This window comes from Otolemur garnettii, unplaced genomic scaffold (assembly GCF_000181295.1).
Source record: "Otolemur garnettii isolate 467f Iridium unplaced genomic scaffold, OtoGar3 scaffold00175, whole genome shotgun sequence".
Taxonomy (NCBI): domain Eukaryota; kingdom Metazoa; phylum Chordata; class Mammalia; order Primates; family Galagidae; genus Otolemur; species Otolemur garnettii.
The window spans coordinates 1,640,345-1,654,887 of NW_003852570.1; positions in this window are offsets into that span (position 1 = coordinate 1,640,345).

Consider the following 14,543-nt stretch of genomic DNA (forward strand, 5'->3'; position numbering starts at 1 on the left):
TGCTCATCATCCTTAATCATCAGAGAAATGCAAATCAAAACCACTTTGAGATATCATCTAACTCCAGTAAGATTAGCCCACACCACAAAATCCCAAAATTATAGATGTTGGCATGGATGTGGAGAGATGGGAACACTTCTAAACTGCTGGTGGGAATGTAAGCTAATACGCCCTTTTTTGGAAAGAAGTTTGGAGAACACTCAAGGAACTAAAAATAGACCTACAGTTCGATCCTGCAATTCCTCTATTAGGTATATACTCAGGTGTTCAAAAATTATTTTACAGCAAAGACATTTGCACAAGAATGTTTATTGCAGCCCATTTCATAATAGCCAAGACATAGAAACAGCCCAAGTGCCCATTGACCCATGAATGAATTAACAAGTTGTGGCATCTGTACACCATGGAATACTATGCAACCATAAAAAGATGGAGACTTCACATCTTTTATGTTTACCTGGATGGAGCTGGAACATATTCTTCTTAGTAAAGTATCTCAAGAATAGAAAATGAATATACAATGTACTCAATACTATGATGAAATCAATATATAACCACCTACACACTCATACGAATGGCAAAACATAACTATAGTCCAAAAAGTAGAAGTGAGCGGGGGATATTGGAGGAGAAAGGGTATTCAGGGGGACCTCACCTAATGTGCATGATGCAATGGTACATTTCAAAACTATTAAGAACTGAGTATAATTATGATGGATGTGTTACTTAGTTCAATGTAAGCATTTCTCATTGTATATTAAAGCAGTACCCTGAACCCCATAAATGTATCAATGTACACAGTTATGATTTAATAAAAAAAATTAAAAAAAACAAATAAAATTAAGAATACACAAGCAAAAAAAGTATACATAGTCATTGTACTAGATATTATAAGTAATCTAGATATGATTTAAACTATGTGGGAAGATGGGTGTCAGTTGTTAGTCACATGCAAATACTTGTACTATGCCATTTTAGATAGGGAAATTGACCATACTCATATCAGTGTGGAGAGGTTCCTGAAACCAACCCTACACAGATACTGAAGGTCAACTGTACTATAGCAAATACCTCTTGTTATACCTATATACATACTGTAAGACAATTAGAACACCTTGTGACTAGCCAAAAAGAAAAAAAAAATTCCACTTGACTCTCTAATAGTCTGCAAGGGACCCAGCTGGATTGTGTGACATGATTTACTTGCCTGGGTTTTAAAATCAAGGCCTCTATCTTTACCATCTGTTATGAGGACCAATAATCATTTTCTTTTTCATAAGCGCCTATGTTACAGTTTGATGATGTATCCTGTCCAGAGTCTGAAATTCAAGCCATTGTCATGACAGATGGTTCAACTCATCCTACAACAAAAGAAGAAGAAAGGAATAACTCTAGTTCAACTATAGACTGTTTAATCTACTGATATTATGTTTTTCCACATTGTTGTTGGGGCATATACATTTTGGTTACATAGTTGTCTTTTGTGTGGATAATGTCTGCTTTATAAGTGTGTCCTTGTCTCAGAAAATGTGCAAAATACCTGTGCAATGTACCCATTGGGTAGAAATTTACTCATCCCCTTCTCCTCCCACTTGAATTTCATTGAGTTTTGCCTCCATATGAATTTATAGGTGTAGATCAACTAGTTCCAATTTGGTACAAAGTACAAAAATGATACTAGATCTCAGGGACTACATGTTTGTAACTTTATTTTTTAATTGACAAATAATAATTGTACATATTCAAGGGTAGATAGTGATGTTTCCACACATATAATGTATAGTGATCAGATCAGGATAATTAGCATATCCATCATCTCAAACATTTATCATCACTTTACCTCAATAAAGTTGTCATTTTTAAGAATGAGGTAGTTCTATATGTGTTGTTATGAAATTGATACCATTTTTAGAAATTTTAAATAGAATGTATATCAGTGATAGGGCGAACCATCCTGATTTGTCCAGGACTATCTTAGTTTTAACACTGAAAAATACCAAATTCCAGGAAACCCCTCCCTGGGAAACAAAAAGCCGCAGTTTTGGGTGATGGGTGCAGACATTTGGATGAAAAAACAGTGGGAAAAAATAGAGACTGAAAACAACACTGTCTCTAATGACAAATGGACATGGCATAAATTATCTGCCTTCCATAGTCACTGTCACTGTTTTATTTCCTTATATCACTGATTGCATCAGTGTTGCATCAGTTCAGCTGATGAGACTTAAGTGTGAAAACTAAGTGTGTCATAATTATGAATGGTAAGAGTCCGTATTTGACTTGACCTGTAGATGAACTGTTACACTTTAAATAAAGTAAGGCCAGTTAAATTTTAAACTTTCTGAATATTTTAACTGTTTTCTAAGAGTTCAAATAATGAACATGAGAACAATTACAGTGCCAATGCCATCTTAAAAAAATAAGGCTAAAGAATTGTATTATTTTAATGACAGATGGAAAGACACATAATATTGGATTAGGAAGGCAAGAAACCAAAATAGGGTAATCTTCATAATATGCAGAAAAGAATATGAACTGGGCCTGGTGCTCAGAAATGGATGTGAAAGTACATGTGAATACCTGATTTCACAATCAAGCCAGTTTTCTCATTTCCCATAAGATACCAATATTCATTAAAAAAAACAATATTCATTTGAAAAATAGCATTAGCTTGTGGCTTCCATATAAACAAACACAAATTACTGTAAAGTTTCCTAGATTTCTCTATGAAACTAAGTTACATTTTCTGATTCAGAAGTAGCAACTAAGTTCTCTGAGCAGAATTAAAAAGGGAAAATTCTTTCTTTTTTCTTTTTTTTTTAATTAAATGATAGCTGTGTACATTAATGCAAACATGGGGTACAGTGTAAGGTCTGACAGAAACATCTCTATAATGTAAGAGGCTAACATATATATTGTCAGAATTTCCCCTATTAAAGCAGCACTGTCATACTTAAAGATCTGGAAAAAATACTCTTTTGTTTTATAAGGAATCAGAAAGAACCTCAAATAGCCAAGACATTACTCTAAAATAAAAACACATCAGGAGGGGCGGCACCTGTGGCTCAAAAAAGTAGGGCGCCAGCCCCATATGCCGGAGGTGGTGAATTCAAACCCAGATCTGGTCAAAAAAAAAAAAAAAATCAGGAGGAATCACACTGTCAGACTTCAGACTATACTATTAATCTATAGTGATCAAAACAGCATGGTAATGGCATAAAACTAGAGAGGTAGATGTATGAAACAGAATAGAGAAAGAAGAGATGAACCCAGACACTTATTGTCATTTGATCTTTGATAAGCCTATCAAAAACATAAATTGAGGGAAAAATTTGCTATGTAACAAATGGTGCTGCATGAATTGGGTGGCAACTTGTAGAAAATTGAAACTAGACACACACCTTTCACCTCTAACAAAAACTGACTCTCACTGGATAAAAGATTTAAATTTAAGACATGAAATTATAAAAAATCTTGGAGAGAGTGCATGGGAAACAGTTGAAAAAATTGGCCTGATGCATTCTTTATGAGGAGGATCCCCCTTGCCCGGGCAATTGAAGCAACACCAAAAATACATTACTTGGATCTGACCAACTGAAAAGCTTATTCATAGCCAAGAACACAGTAAATAAAGCAAGCAGATAGCCACCAGGCGTTGTGGCGGGCACCTGTGGTCCCAGCTACTTGGGAGGCTGAGGCAGGAGACTCACTTGAGCCCAGGAGTTGGAGGTTGCTGTGAGCTGTGATGCCACAGCACTCTACCCAAGGGAACAGCTTGAGGCTCTGTCTCAAAAAAAAAAAAAAAAAAAAAGAATGGAAGAGGTACTCAGTAGTATTATGAAACCATTATATAATCACCCACATTTTCATTTGAAAGATAAAACACAACTATAGCCCAGGATGAAGGAGAGAAGAAGAGGGTGAGGGGAGGGAAAGGGAGGGGGCAGCAGGGTAGAGGGAGGTAATCAGTGGGACCTCACCTATGGTGCATATGGCAAGGGTACATGTCATATCTATTAAGAGTAAAGTATAAATGTCTTAACACAATAATTAAATAAGTGAGGTGAATACTATGTTCACCAGTGTGATTTAAGCATTCCAAATTGTGTATAAAATCAGCACATTGTACCCCATAAATAAATTAATGTACACAGTTATGATTTAATAAAAAATTAAGAGAAAAAATAACATTAAATTAAAATTAAAATAATCAAATAAACTATAGAAAATATAACAAAAGATTGTTGCTATTGGCGGTGCCTGTGGCTCAAAGGAGTAGGGCACCAGCCCCATATACCAAAGGTGGTGGGTTCAAACCTGGCCCTGGCCAAAAACACACACACAAAAAAAAATTGTTGCTATTTTGTCCAATTACATGGTAGATTTTGTTCATCCATGTTTATATTCAAGCAGAGTGCAAATATAAATTTTGGTATGTTCCTTTCAGTCTCTAAATTTTATGCTATAGAAAATGAAAAGGTTAGATGTAATAGCTCACACTTGTAATCCTAGCACTTTGGGAGGCCAAAGCAGGAGCATCGCTTGAGGTCAGGAGTTCAAAACCAGCCTAAATGACACAGTGATACCCCATCTCTACAAAATTAAAAGAAAAAAGAAAAAAAAAATAACTAGGCATGTTGGTGTACCCATGTAATCCCAGCTAATCAGGAAGCAGAGGCAGAAGCATCACTGGAGCCCAGGAGTTTGAGGTTGCAGTAAGCTATGATCACACCAGACAATAAAATAAGACCCTGCGCTCTGCAAAAACAGAAAATGAAAAGAAATGAAGTTTCATTTCATTTCAGAAATGAAATAACATTTTTACTTAATATTTTTGTGTTGGTATAAGAGAAAAGCACAGACTGTGTAATTTATTAATAAAAGAAATTTATTTCTCACAGTTCCTAAGGCTGGGAAGTCAAATATCAATGTGCTGGCACGTGAAAGGCCGATTTTTGTGTCTTCCTATGGTGGAAGGAGAAAGGACAGGAGTGGGATGGAAATAAACTCACTTTTATAATTTATCATGAGGGCAGAACACTCATGACCCAATCACCTCTTAAAGGTTCCACCTCTCAACACTGTTGAATTGAAAATTAAATTTCCAACACATGAACTTTAAAGGACACATTTCAAACCATAGCTCCTGTTACATGTACTGTGCATCTTGTACACAATTCCACTAAAATAGATGTTATTTGCTTACTTGGGATATTAGGGTTTTCATAATAATAGTTTAGGACACATTTCTGTTTCCTTAAAACTTTCAGAAGCACCTAATGATATTTTTTTACTTTAATAACCTCCTTAAAACATGTGCCTGCAGAATGGCTATCATTGTTAAAAGATGTTAAAATGTTGGTGTTTCGTGAAAGGACCATACATGCAATGTGACACCCAAGTGCACAAAGAGCTGAGAAACTAAAGAACAAGGCAGATAAATCCAGTTTGCCAGTATAGGGTGATTTACTGGAGAACTGACAGAAGTAGTGTTGGGTGGCTGCAAGACAGGTAGATCTCTGTACTGTTATCCTCAGACACAGGGTTTTTATACTATATGAAAAGGGAAAGTTGACCTTTCAGAAAAGACAAAAATGCTTACATGTATTGTATCATAGCCTGTAATTTTTGTGATAACATCAAGGTTGTTTTGATCTAAGGGCAGGATTTATGGTAAGTATGTATTCTTAACACACAGAATAATAAAGTGGAAATCTTAGAGGCCATTCCTGGAACTGGGGTTAATCAGCAGATTAGCATCCAAGATAAAGTTACTTTAGCTCCACACTCCACCCTTCTAATATGGCCCTTAAAATCTCACATGTCCTCCTTCTCCTAGATTGTCTCTGAGCCTTCAGAGGGAAAGGCTCTGGGTGATGCATTTCATCATTTTGTTTCCACTTGTAAACAGAGGCCACAGCAATAATACAGACAAGAGCAGTCAATGATACCTATGCAGAGTATAAGAGAGAGAATTAATACTTCCTGCCATCATGTTCCCCAGGATCCAAACCAATAGGAGAGCCATTGGGAAGAAGAAAGGTTAGAGTCAGACATTGTGGTTATTTGTGCATGTCTTGTTAATAGGCCAACCAATTACTTATCTCTTATCATATTACCAATCTCTTATCAATTACCAATCTCTTATCATATCAGATTCTAAAGCTACAGTCCATTCTTGAAGAGCTTTAACTAATATTTGTAAGTTCAACCAGTCATTTCCCTGTATAGCTGATACCCACCAAGCCAGACCAGAGATGCTGAAACAAGGGTAACAACTGCACTAAAGCTAAGGTTCTCTGCTTATTTTATGGACTCCAATGGATTATAAGCTCCACATGGGGGCTTTAACCACCCCCTATTGTTCATACGTGGCGGCAACTGTGGCCCTACCATTAGTCTCTAGGCTGGGAAGGAGTCCACCCCTGGAATACAGAGACTGAGTTCTGTTACATTGAGTTTCCTCTGCTCTTTTCTCCTCTCCTTTTAGAGAAGTCTAAACTGCTGAACAAAACTTACACCCTTCCAAAGGTCTACCAATATGGCATTAGGTTGCCAAACTATCTTTCCTTTCTCTACCCCAGATGAGATGAGATAATAACACATTATTAGGTAACCCTAATTGAGTCTTTTAGACCTCAAAGACTTGACATCTTCTTTGTTTTCTTTCATTTAGTAAACAGAACTTACCCCTTCCCTTTTCAGTTTGCCAAGATCTGCACCAGCTTCCCCCACATCAGACATATCCCACAAGGGGATCTGCTTATCCCAGGGAGGGGAAAGCACTTCATAACAACTTGTTTTTCATGCCTGAGGTAAACACAGCCTTATCTTTTCCTTCAAATTATTGAGCATATCTGGCCTGTTGCATGTCCAACTTCCTAAAATTGCTCTGTGTTTCCTTCAGAGATCACCATGCCAAGTCATGAAAGTCTCCTTTGTTTGGCCAGTCCTCTCTCATGGCCAAGATAATCCAGTCCATAATGTTATTATTGCCCTGAACAGTTGTAGTATTGTGCAAATGCTGTCTCAAAATGGAATGAGTATACTACTCATTTTTTCAGTTTTACTTCCTGCTAGGGAAATGCCATCTCCACCAGTGTCCCATAGTCTCAGCACCCATGTGGCTAAGCTTTCTCTCAGCAGCTGTTCAAAAGTTTTTGCTATCTCCAATAATTCTTCCAACGTAGACTCTCAAATAGTTAAGGTTTCCTGAAAAGACAGTCAGTTATTGCCCAGCTGCAATGTGAACTGTCCTTGTTAAATCAGACTGAAATGCTAATATCTGACATCCTTGGGAACCGACTAGTGAATCAAATGAAGACATAGAGGTTATTTTGGAGGAAGTGGATAATTATCCTCCCCTTTTGAGAGCAAAATCACTAATATTTCACTGAATGGAGTACAACTGAAAGCTTTTCCTCTTAGAACTGGAACTAGACAAGGTTGTCCTCTGTCACCATTACTATTCAACATTGTGCTGGAAGCTTTAACCAATACAATTCAACAAAACAAGAAAATAAAAGGCATCCAAATGGGAGCAGAAGAGGTTAAACTCTCCCTTTTTGCTGATGATATGATCTTATACCTGGAGAATCCCAAAGACTCAACTACAAGACTCTTGGAAGTCATCAAAAAATACAGTAATGTCTCAGGATATAAACCAACATCCACAAGTCAGTTGCTTTTGTATATGCCAACAATAGCCAAGATGGGAGGTTAATTAAGGACACAATTCCCTTCACCATAGCCCCAAAGAAAATGAAATACTTAGGAATATACCTAACAAAAGAGGTAAAGGACCTCTATAAAGAAAATTATGAAATCCTAAGAAAGGAAATAGAAGAGGACATCAACAAATGGAAGAACATATCATGCTCATGGCTGGGAAGAATCAACATTGTTAAAATGTCTATACTTCCCAGAGTAATTTACCGATTCAGTGCCATCCCTATTAAAATACCAACATCCTACTTTCAAAACTTGAAAAAAATGATTCTGTGTTTTGTATGGAACCATAAAAAACCCCGTATAGCTAAGGTAGTTCTTAGTAACATAAATGAAGCCAAGGGTATCACTATACCAGATTTTAGGCTATACTACAAGGCCATAGTGGTCAAGACAGAATGGTACTGGCACAAAGATAGAGATATAGATATTTGGAATTGAATAGAAAACCTGGAAATGAAGCCAACAACTTACAGCCACCTAATCTTCAATAAAGCAAACAAGAACATCTACTGGGGGAAAGACTCCCTATTTAATAAATGGTGCTGGGAGAACTGGATATCCAAATGTAAAAGACTGAAATTGGATCCGCACCTTTCTCCACTCACAAAAATTGATTCAAGATGGATAAAGGACTTAAATTTAAGGCATGAAATGATAAAACTTCTCAAAGAAAGAACAGGAAAAACACTGGAAAATATTGGCCTTGGGAAAGACTTTATGAGGAAGACTGCCATGGCAATAGCAACAACATCAATCATAAGGAGAGGCAGAGCAAGATGGAGGAGAGGATGCATCACTGGGTCAACTCTCCTCGTGGTTTCAGGTGAGAGTGGGGGGCTGGATCTTTCTCTGTGTGGAATGCTGGCATAAACAAGCAACACAGGGTGCGCAGCAAAGAGGTGAATCCCTGGTTTGGAAGCATAGCCCAGAACCACAGTAACTGCCAGATAAAACTCTGCACCACAACCAAAGTGGCACCAGCTGCAGCCAGTGGCCTGAGATGGCAGAAACAAATCCCTCCCCCACAAAGTACTTCTATACCCAATTCTTGGGGAGTTTGGGTGTTTTGGAGAGAGTGTGTGGTGAGGCGTGGACTCCCGAGCAGAATTTGGCGACCAGAAAGGGGAGCCATTTGGACCCTGTTTGGAGCATCAGGGGTCCAGGCAACCAGACAGAAATTTGAGGGGAAAGGATTCTGCTTAGAAAACAGATTCATTTTGTAATTTTAGAAGTCTTTCTGGTGCTGCACTGAAGCAGCAAGCGACAGGGGCAAGCAACCCCTTTCCTGCAGACTCTGAAAAGTCTTTTGTGTGCAGCGCTGAATCCATGGGAATCAGAGGTAACCAGCCTCTCCCTCACAGAAACCGACTGAAAACTCTGTGCCATGGCACTAAAGTGGCTGACACAAGCAGCAACCAACCCTTTTCCCATGTTAGATAACAATTTCCAGTTTGAGGGGAAACTAGGAGTTGAGTGGAAAAACTGGTGAAGTGTGGACTCCTTCAAGTGTGCCAAGTTTGGGGGACAGATAGGAGTGCTGCCTGGAAAAGAACGGCCAAGGCTGAGCAGTCAGCCAGGAGCCAGACATATCCGGAAACTTCAAAAATGGCATCTCCATAGCACCTCTTCCAGGAGCATGGAGAGCTCAATCTCACCTGTAACTAGTCGTCCTACATCTGAAGCTGGTTCAGGACACTTTTTGTTGTAGGGAGAATTGTGCAAACTGCCAGCAAAAATTCCATTTTTTGTTGGTTTTCTTTTTGTTTGTTTGTTTGTTTGATTTGTTTTCTTTTGTTTTGCCTGGGAACCACTCACAGCGCCACCTGTTGTCTATAAAGTATATTGCAACATAAACATATTCCCAATAAAGTTGATCCCCCACCTCATATGCATAGTGGTATATTTATATGTATACATAAGAATAATATTTTTCTTAGTGGTGCCCCCCCTTTTTTCTTTCTTTATCCTTTTTCTGTAGGCGTTATCATTAAATCTTTTTATGTTTTATTTTTATTTTATTATTAATACTATTCTTCCTTTTTTCTTCTCTGTCACTCCCCTCTTTTAATGGTTGCTGAGAGTGCTTACATCAGACTAAAAGTTTTTTGGTTTTTTTTATTCTTTGTTTTTTTCTCTTCTTTTTTATCATTTTATGATTACTATTTTTGTGGTTGTTTTTGTTTATTTGTTTTGTGTTTTGTTTTATTTTCTGTCTGTTTCTTTACTTGTTTCTGATTGTGCATCTGTGTGATTGTGTGTCTGGTAGCATTTTTGTTCGTTTCTTTGTTCGCTTGGTTTCAGTGTGTTTTGTACTTTGCTTTATCCTCGGGTTGGCTATTTTCCCTACCTCCAATTTTCACATTCAATAAGAATATGGAGGAACAGGGAATGAGGGCTAACTGGAGCTAGTTTTCAACGTAAACTCCAGTTCAGGGGAGAGATAACCGCCAGAAAGAACCCAACGAAGCTGAAGGAGGAGAGATGAGCTGAGAGAAGAGATAGATAAACGAGCATCTTCTCCACCAAGGCAAGCCACGACTTCAAGAAAACAAATTCCAGGTTCAGATTGAACCCAGGTGGAATATTCTCCAGCTGCCATTGAGTGCCTGAGGCAGATAGACTTCAGCTCCCTCTGCTGGCTGACAACAAGAGTGGTCACCGAGTGGAGGAGGCAATGACTTTACTTGGACTCAGGCAGGCACAAAGCCCTGACAAACTCGCTTATTGGACAGGACTGGGCCACAGAGTCTGGGTTAACAGAAACTGGTGGTGGCATTACCAGAGTCTGGCGGTAAAGGGCGAGCAAGGAGGGAAAAGAGACATAAGACTCCTTGTTCCAAATAGTCTACTGAATGGACCTTTCTGACTCCTCAGAGCATCAGAGTGAGCCGCACTTGAGCTACCAGTAGATTTCTACTATCTAGATGCTGGTGACCTTGTGAGCTTTCCACCTAGAGAGTGGGTACTGATTGGGTCAATAGGTTTGGATCTCTTGAACTGGGCAAATTAACTGGTGGTTGAGGGAGAATCTCTGGTGCTCTCTGGATTTTCTCAGGCCTAAACTGACTTCAGTTGGAATATTCTCCAGCTGTCACTGAGTGCCTGAGACACACAGGCTTCAGCTCCCTTTGCTGGCTGGGGACAAAGAGCAATAACTGAGTGAAGGTGGCATTAACTCTACTTTGATGCTGGCAGACACAAAGCACTGCCACACTTGCTTATTGGACAACTGTGTCACAGCTCTGTGGGGTCTCCAGTGATTGGGTGTGACAAAGGTGCCAGGTGGGGAAGGAGGCATCAACCTTCCTAGATGAATTTATTTGCTGGGTAGGTGCTTCTGACACCACAGAGAACCAGAGCGAGTTATATCTGAGCTTCCAGAAGACCCCTGCTGTATAGTTGCCAGAGACCTTTTGAACTCCCCCACTTGAGACCAGTGCTGACTTGGATACTTGATTTAGATCTCTTGAACTTGGGCCAATTGCCTGAGAACTACCCAAAGTGGTACCCTGGGGGTGTGGCTGTGGGAACACGTCATTTTCCTTTCCCGGCCGTGGCCTGCAATGGGCGGGGCAATTTAATTGCTGATATTTCTCCATAGCTGAGACTTTAGTTCAGAGTAATTGATTTTCTAAGGTAGAACAGAGACCAGCTGAAAAAAAGATAGAGACACTCAGCCCCACTACACCAAGCAGGCCCCCAGGCTATAGAACTGTAGCACTATACACATCCTTGACAAAGCTCTAGGGTAAAAGGTACAGACACCAGTCCCAGCCTTTTCCCAAAAGGGCTAGTAAAATACTACTTCCAGAGCCCCCAACCCAACTTCCTCTTACCTGCTCACCTAGCCAAATAGAGTAAATTCAGGATGGGGTGGAATCAGTGGAAAAACTCCAGTAATATGAATAACCAGAGTAGATCAAACCCCCCCCCAAGGAAGGATGAGGCAGATGCAGCTAAAGATCCCACCCATAAACAGATGGCCGAGATGTCAGAAATCAAGTTCAGAATAAGGATAGCAAATAAGATTAACAGAATGGAAGAAAGGAGGGAACTAGAACTTCAACAAATTATTCAAAAGATGTCTCAAGAAATTATTCAAAAGATGTCTCAAGAAACTATTCAAAAGATGTCTCAAGAATTCAATGATTTCAAAGATAAAACGAGACATTGAGCCAAGAGTTCATAGCCCTCAAAGATCTGAAAAATATGGTAGAATCCCTCAGTAACAGAGTGGAACAGGCAGAAGAAAGGATCACTGACATTGAAGACAAAGCTTTTGAACAAGCTCAAGATCTCAAAGATGAAAATAAATTGAAAGAAAAAACGGATCTTTCTCTCAGAGAGCTGTGGGATAGTTCCACGAAAACTAATATTCACCTTACAGGAATCCCTGAAGGTGATAAAGTTGCTTCACAAAACACAGAGGCTCTTCTTCATGAAATTATGAAAGAGAACTTTCCAGACATACCAACAAATTCTGAAATTCAGATAGCAGATAGTTTCAGAATCCCAGCATGACTCAACCTGAACAAGACATCCCCCAGGAACATCATAATTAACTTCACTAAAGTTAATATGAAAAAGAAAATTCTGAAAGCAGTTAGATGCAAGAAAACCATAACCTACAAGAAGAAGAGTATCAGAATGACTGCAAATCTCTCTGCTGAAACCTTTCAGGCTAGAAGAGGATGATCATTGACTTTTAATCTCCTAAAACAAAAGAACATTCAACCCAGGATCCTGTATCCAGCTAAACTGAGTTTCATCTATGATGGAGAAATTAAATACTTTAATGACATTCACATGTTGAAGAAATTTGCCATAACTAAACAAGCTCTGCAGGAAATTCTCAAACTATCCTCCATAATGACCAGTGCAATCCTCCACCACAGAAGTAAACTCACTCAGAAACATTTGATCAAATTCCAACTTCCACAGTGGTGAAAGAATTAAAAATGCCTACTGGACTTTCAAGCAACTCGATGCCCAATAATTTACCAGGCTTATCAATAATTTGAATCAATGTGAATGGCTAAAATTGTCCTCTAAAGAGGCACAGATTGGCTGGTTGGACACAAACTGAGACTGGACATCTGCTGTATTCAAGAATTGTATCTTACATTAAAAGATAAACATAGAACCAGGGTAAAGGGATGGTCATCTATATTTCAGGGAAATGGAAAGCAGAAAAAAGCAGGTGTTGCAATTTTATTTACAGATACATTAGGGTTTAAACCAACAAAAGTATACAAGGATAAGGATGGCCACTTTATCTTTGTTAAGGGTAATACTCAATACGATGAGATTTCAATTATTAATATTTATGAACCCAACCAGAATGCACCTCAATTTATAAGAGATTCTCTGATAGGCATGAGCAACTCGATTTCTCCTGGCACCATCATAGTCAGAGATTTCAATACTCCCTTGGCAGTGTTGGATAGATCCTCCAACAAGAAGCTTAGCAGAGTAAGTTTAGATTTAAATGTAACCATTCAGCATTTGGATTTAACAGACATCTACAGAACATTTCATCGTAACAAAACTGAATACATATTTTTCTCATCAACCCATGGAACATACTCCAAAATCGACCACATCTTAGGTCACAAGTCTAAACTCAGCAAATTTAAAAGAATAAAAATTATTCCATGCATCTTCTCAGACTATCATGGAATAAAAGATGAACTCAGTAACAACAGGAATCTGCAGACTCGTATAAAAACATGGACACTAAATAACCTTATGCTGAATGATAGATGGGTCAGAGATGAGATCAAGGAAATTACCAAATTTTTAGAACAAAACAATAATGAAGACACGAGTTATCAGAACCTCTGGGATACTGCAAAGGCAGTCCGAAGAGGGAAATTTATAACATTACAAGCCTTCCTCAAGAGAACAGAAAGAGAGGAAGTTAACAACTTAATGGGACATCTCAAGCAGGGGAAAAAGGAAGACCATTCCAATCCCAAATCCAGCAGAAGAAAGGAAATAACCAAAATTGGAGAAGAATTAAATGAGATTGAAAACAAAAGGATTATAGAACAGATCAACAAATCCAAAAGTTGGTTTTTTGAAAAAAATCAACAAAATTGATAAACCTTTGGCCAACCTAACCAAGAAAAAAAGAATAAAGTCTCTAATCTCGTCAATCAGAAATGGTAAAGATGAAACAACATACCCTTTAGAAATTCAAAAAATCCTTAATGAATACTACAAGAAACTTTATTCCCAGAAATATGACAATCTGAAGAAAATCGACCAATACTTAGAAGCACGCCACCTCCCAAACCTTAGCCAGAATAAAGTAGAAATGTTCAACAGACCTATATCAAGTTCTGAAGTAGCATCAACTATACAAAATCTCCCTAAAAAGAAAATCCCAGGACCAGATGTCTTCAGGTCAGAATTCTACTAAACCTTTAAAGAGGAACTAGTATGTATATTACTCAACCTTTTCCAAAATATTGAAAAAGATGGAATACTACCCACACATTCTATGAAGCAGACATCACCTAGATTCGAAAACCAGGAAAAGACCCAACAAGAAAAGAAAATTATAGACCAATGTCACTAATGAATATTGACATGAAAATACTCAACAAGATTCTAACAAACAGAATCTAGTAACACATCAAACAAATTATATACCACAACCAAGTGGGTTGTATCCCAGGATTTCAAGGATGGTGTAACATACGTAAATCCATAAATATAATTCATCACATAAACAAATTAAAAAACAAATACCATATGATTCTTTCAATTGATGCAGAAAAAGTTTTTGATAACATCCAGCATCCTTT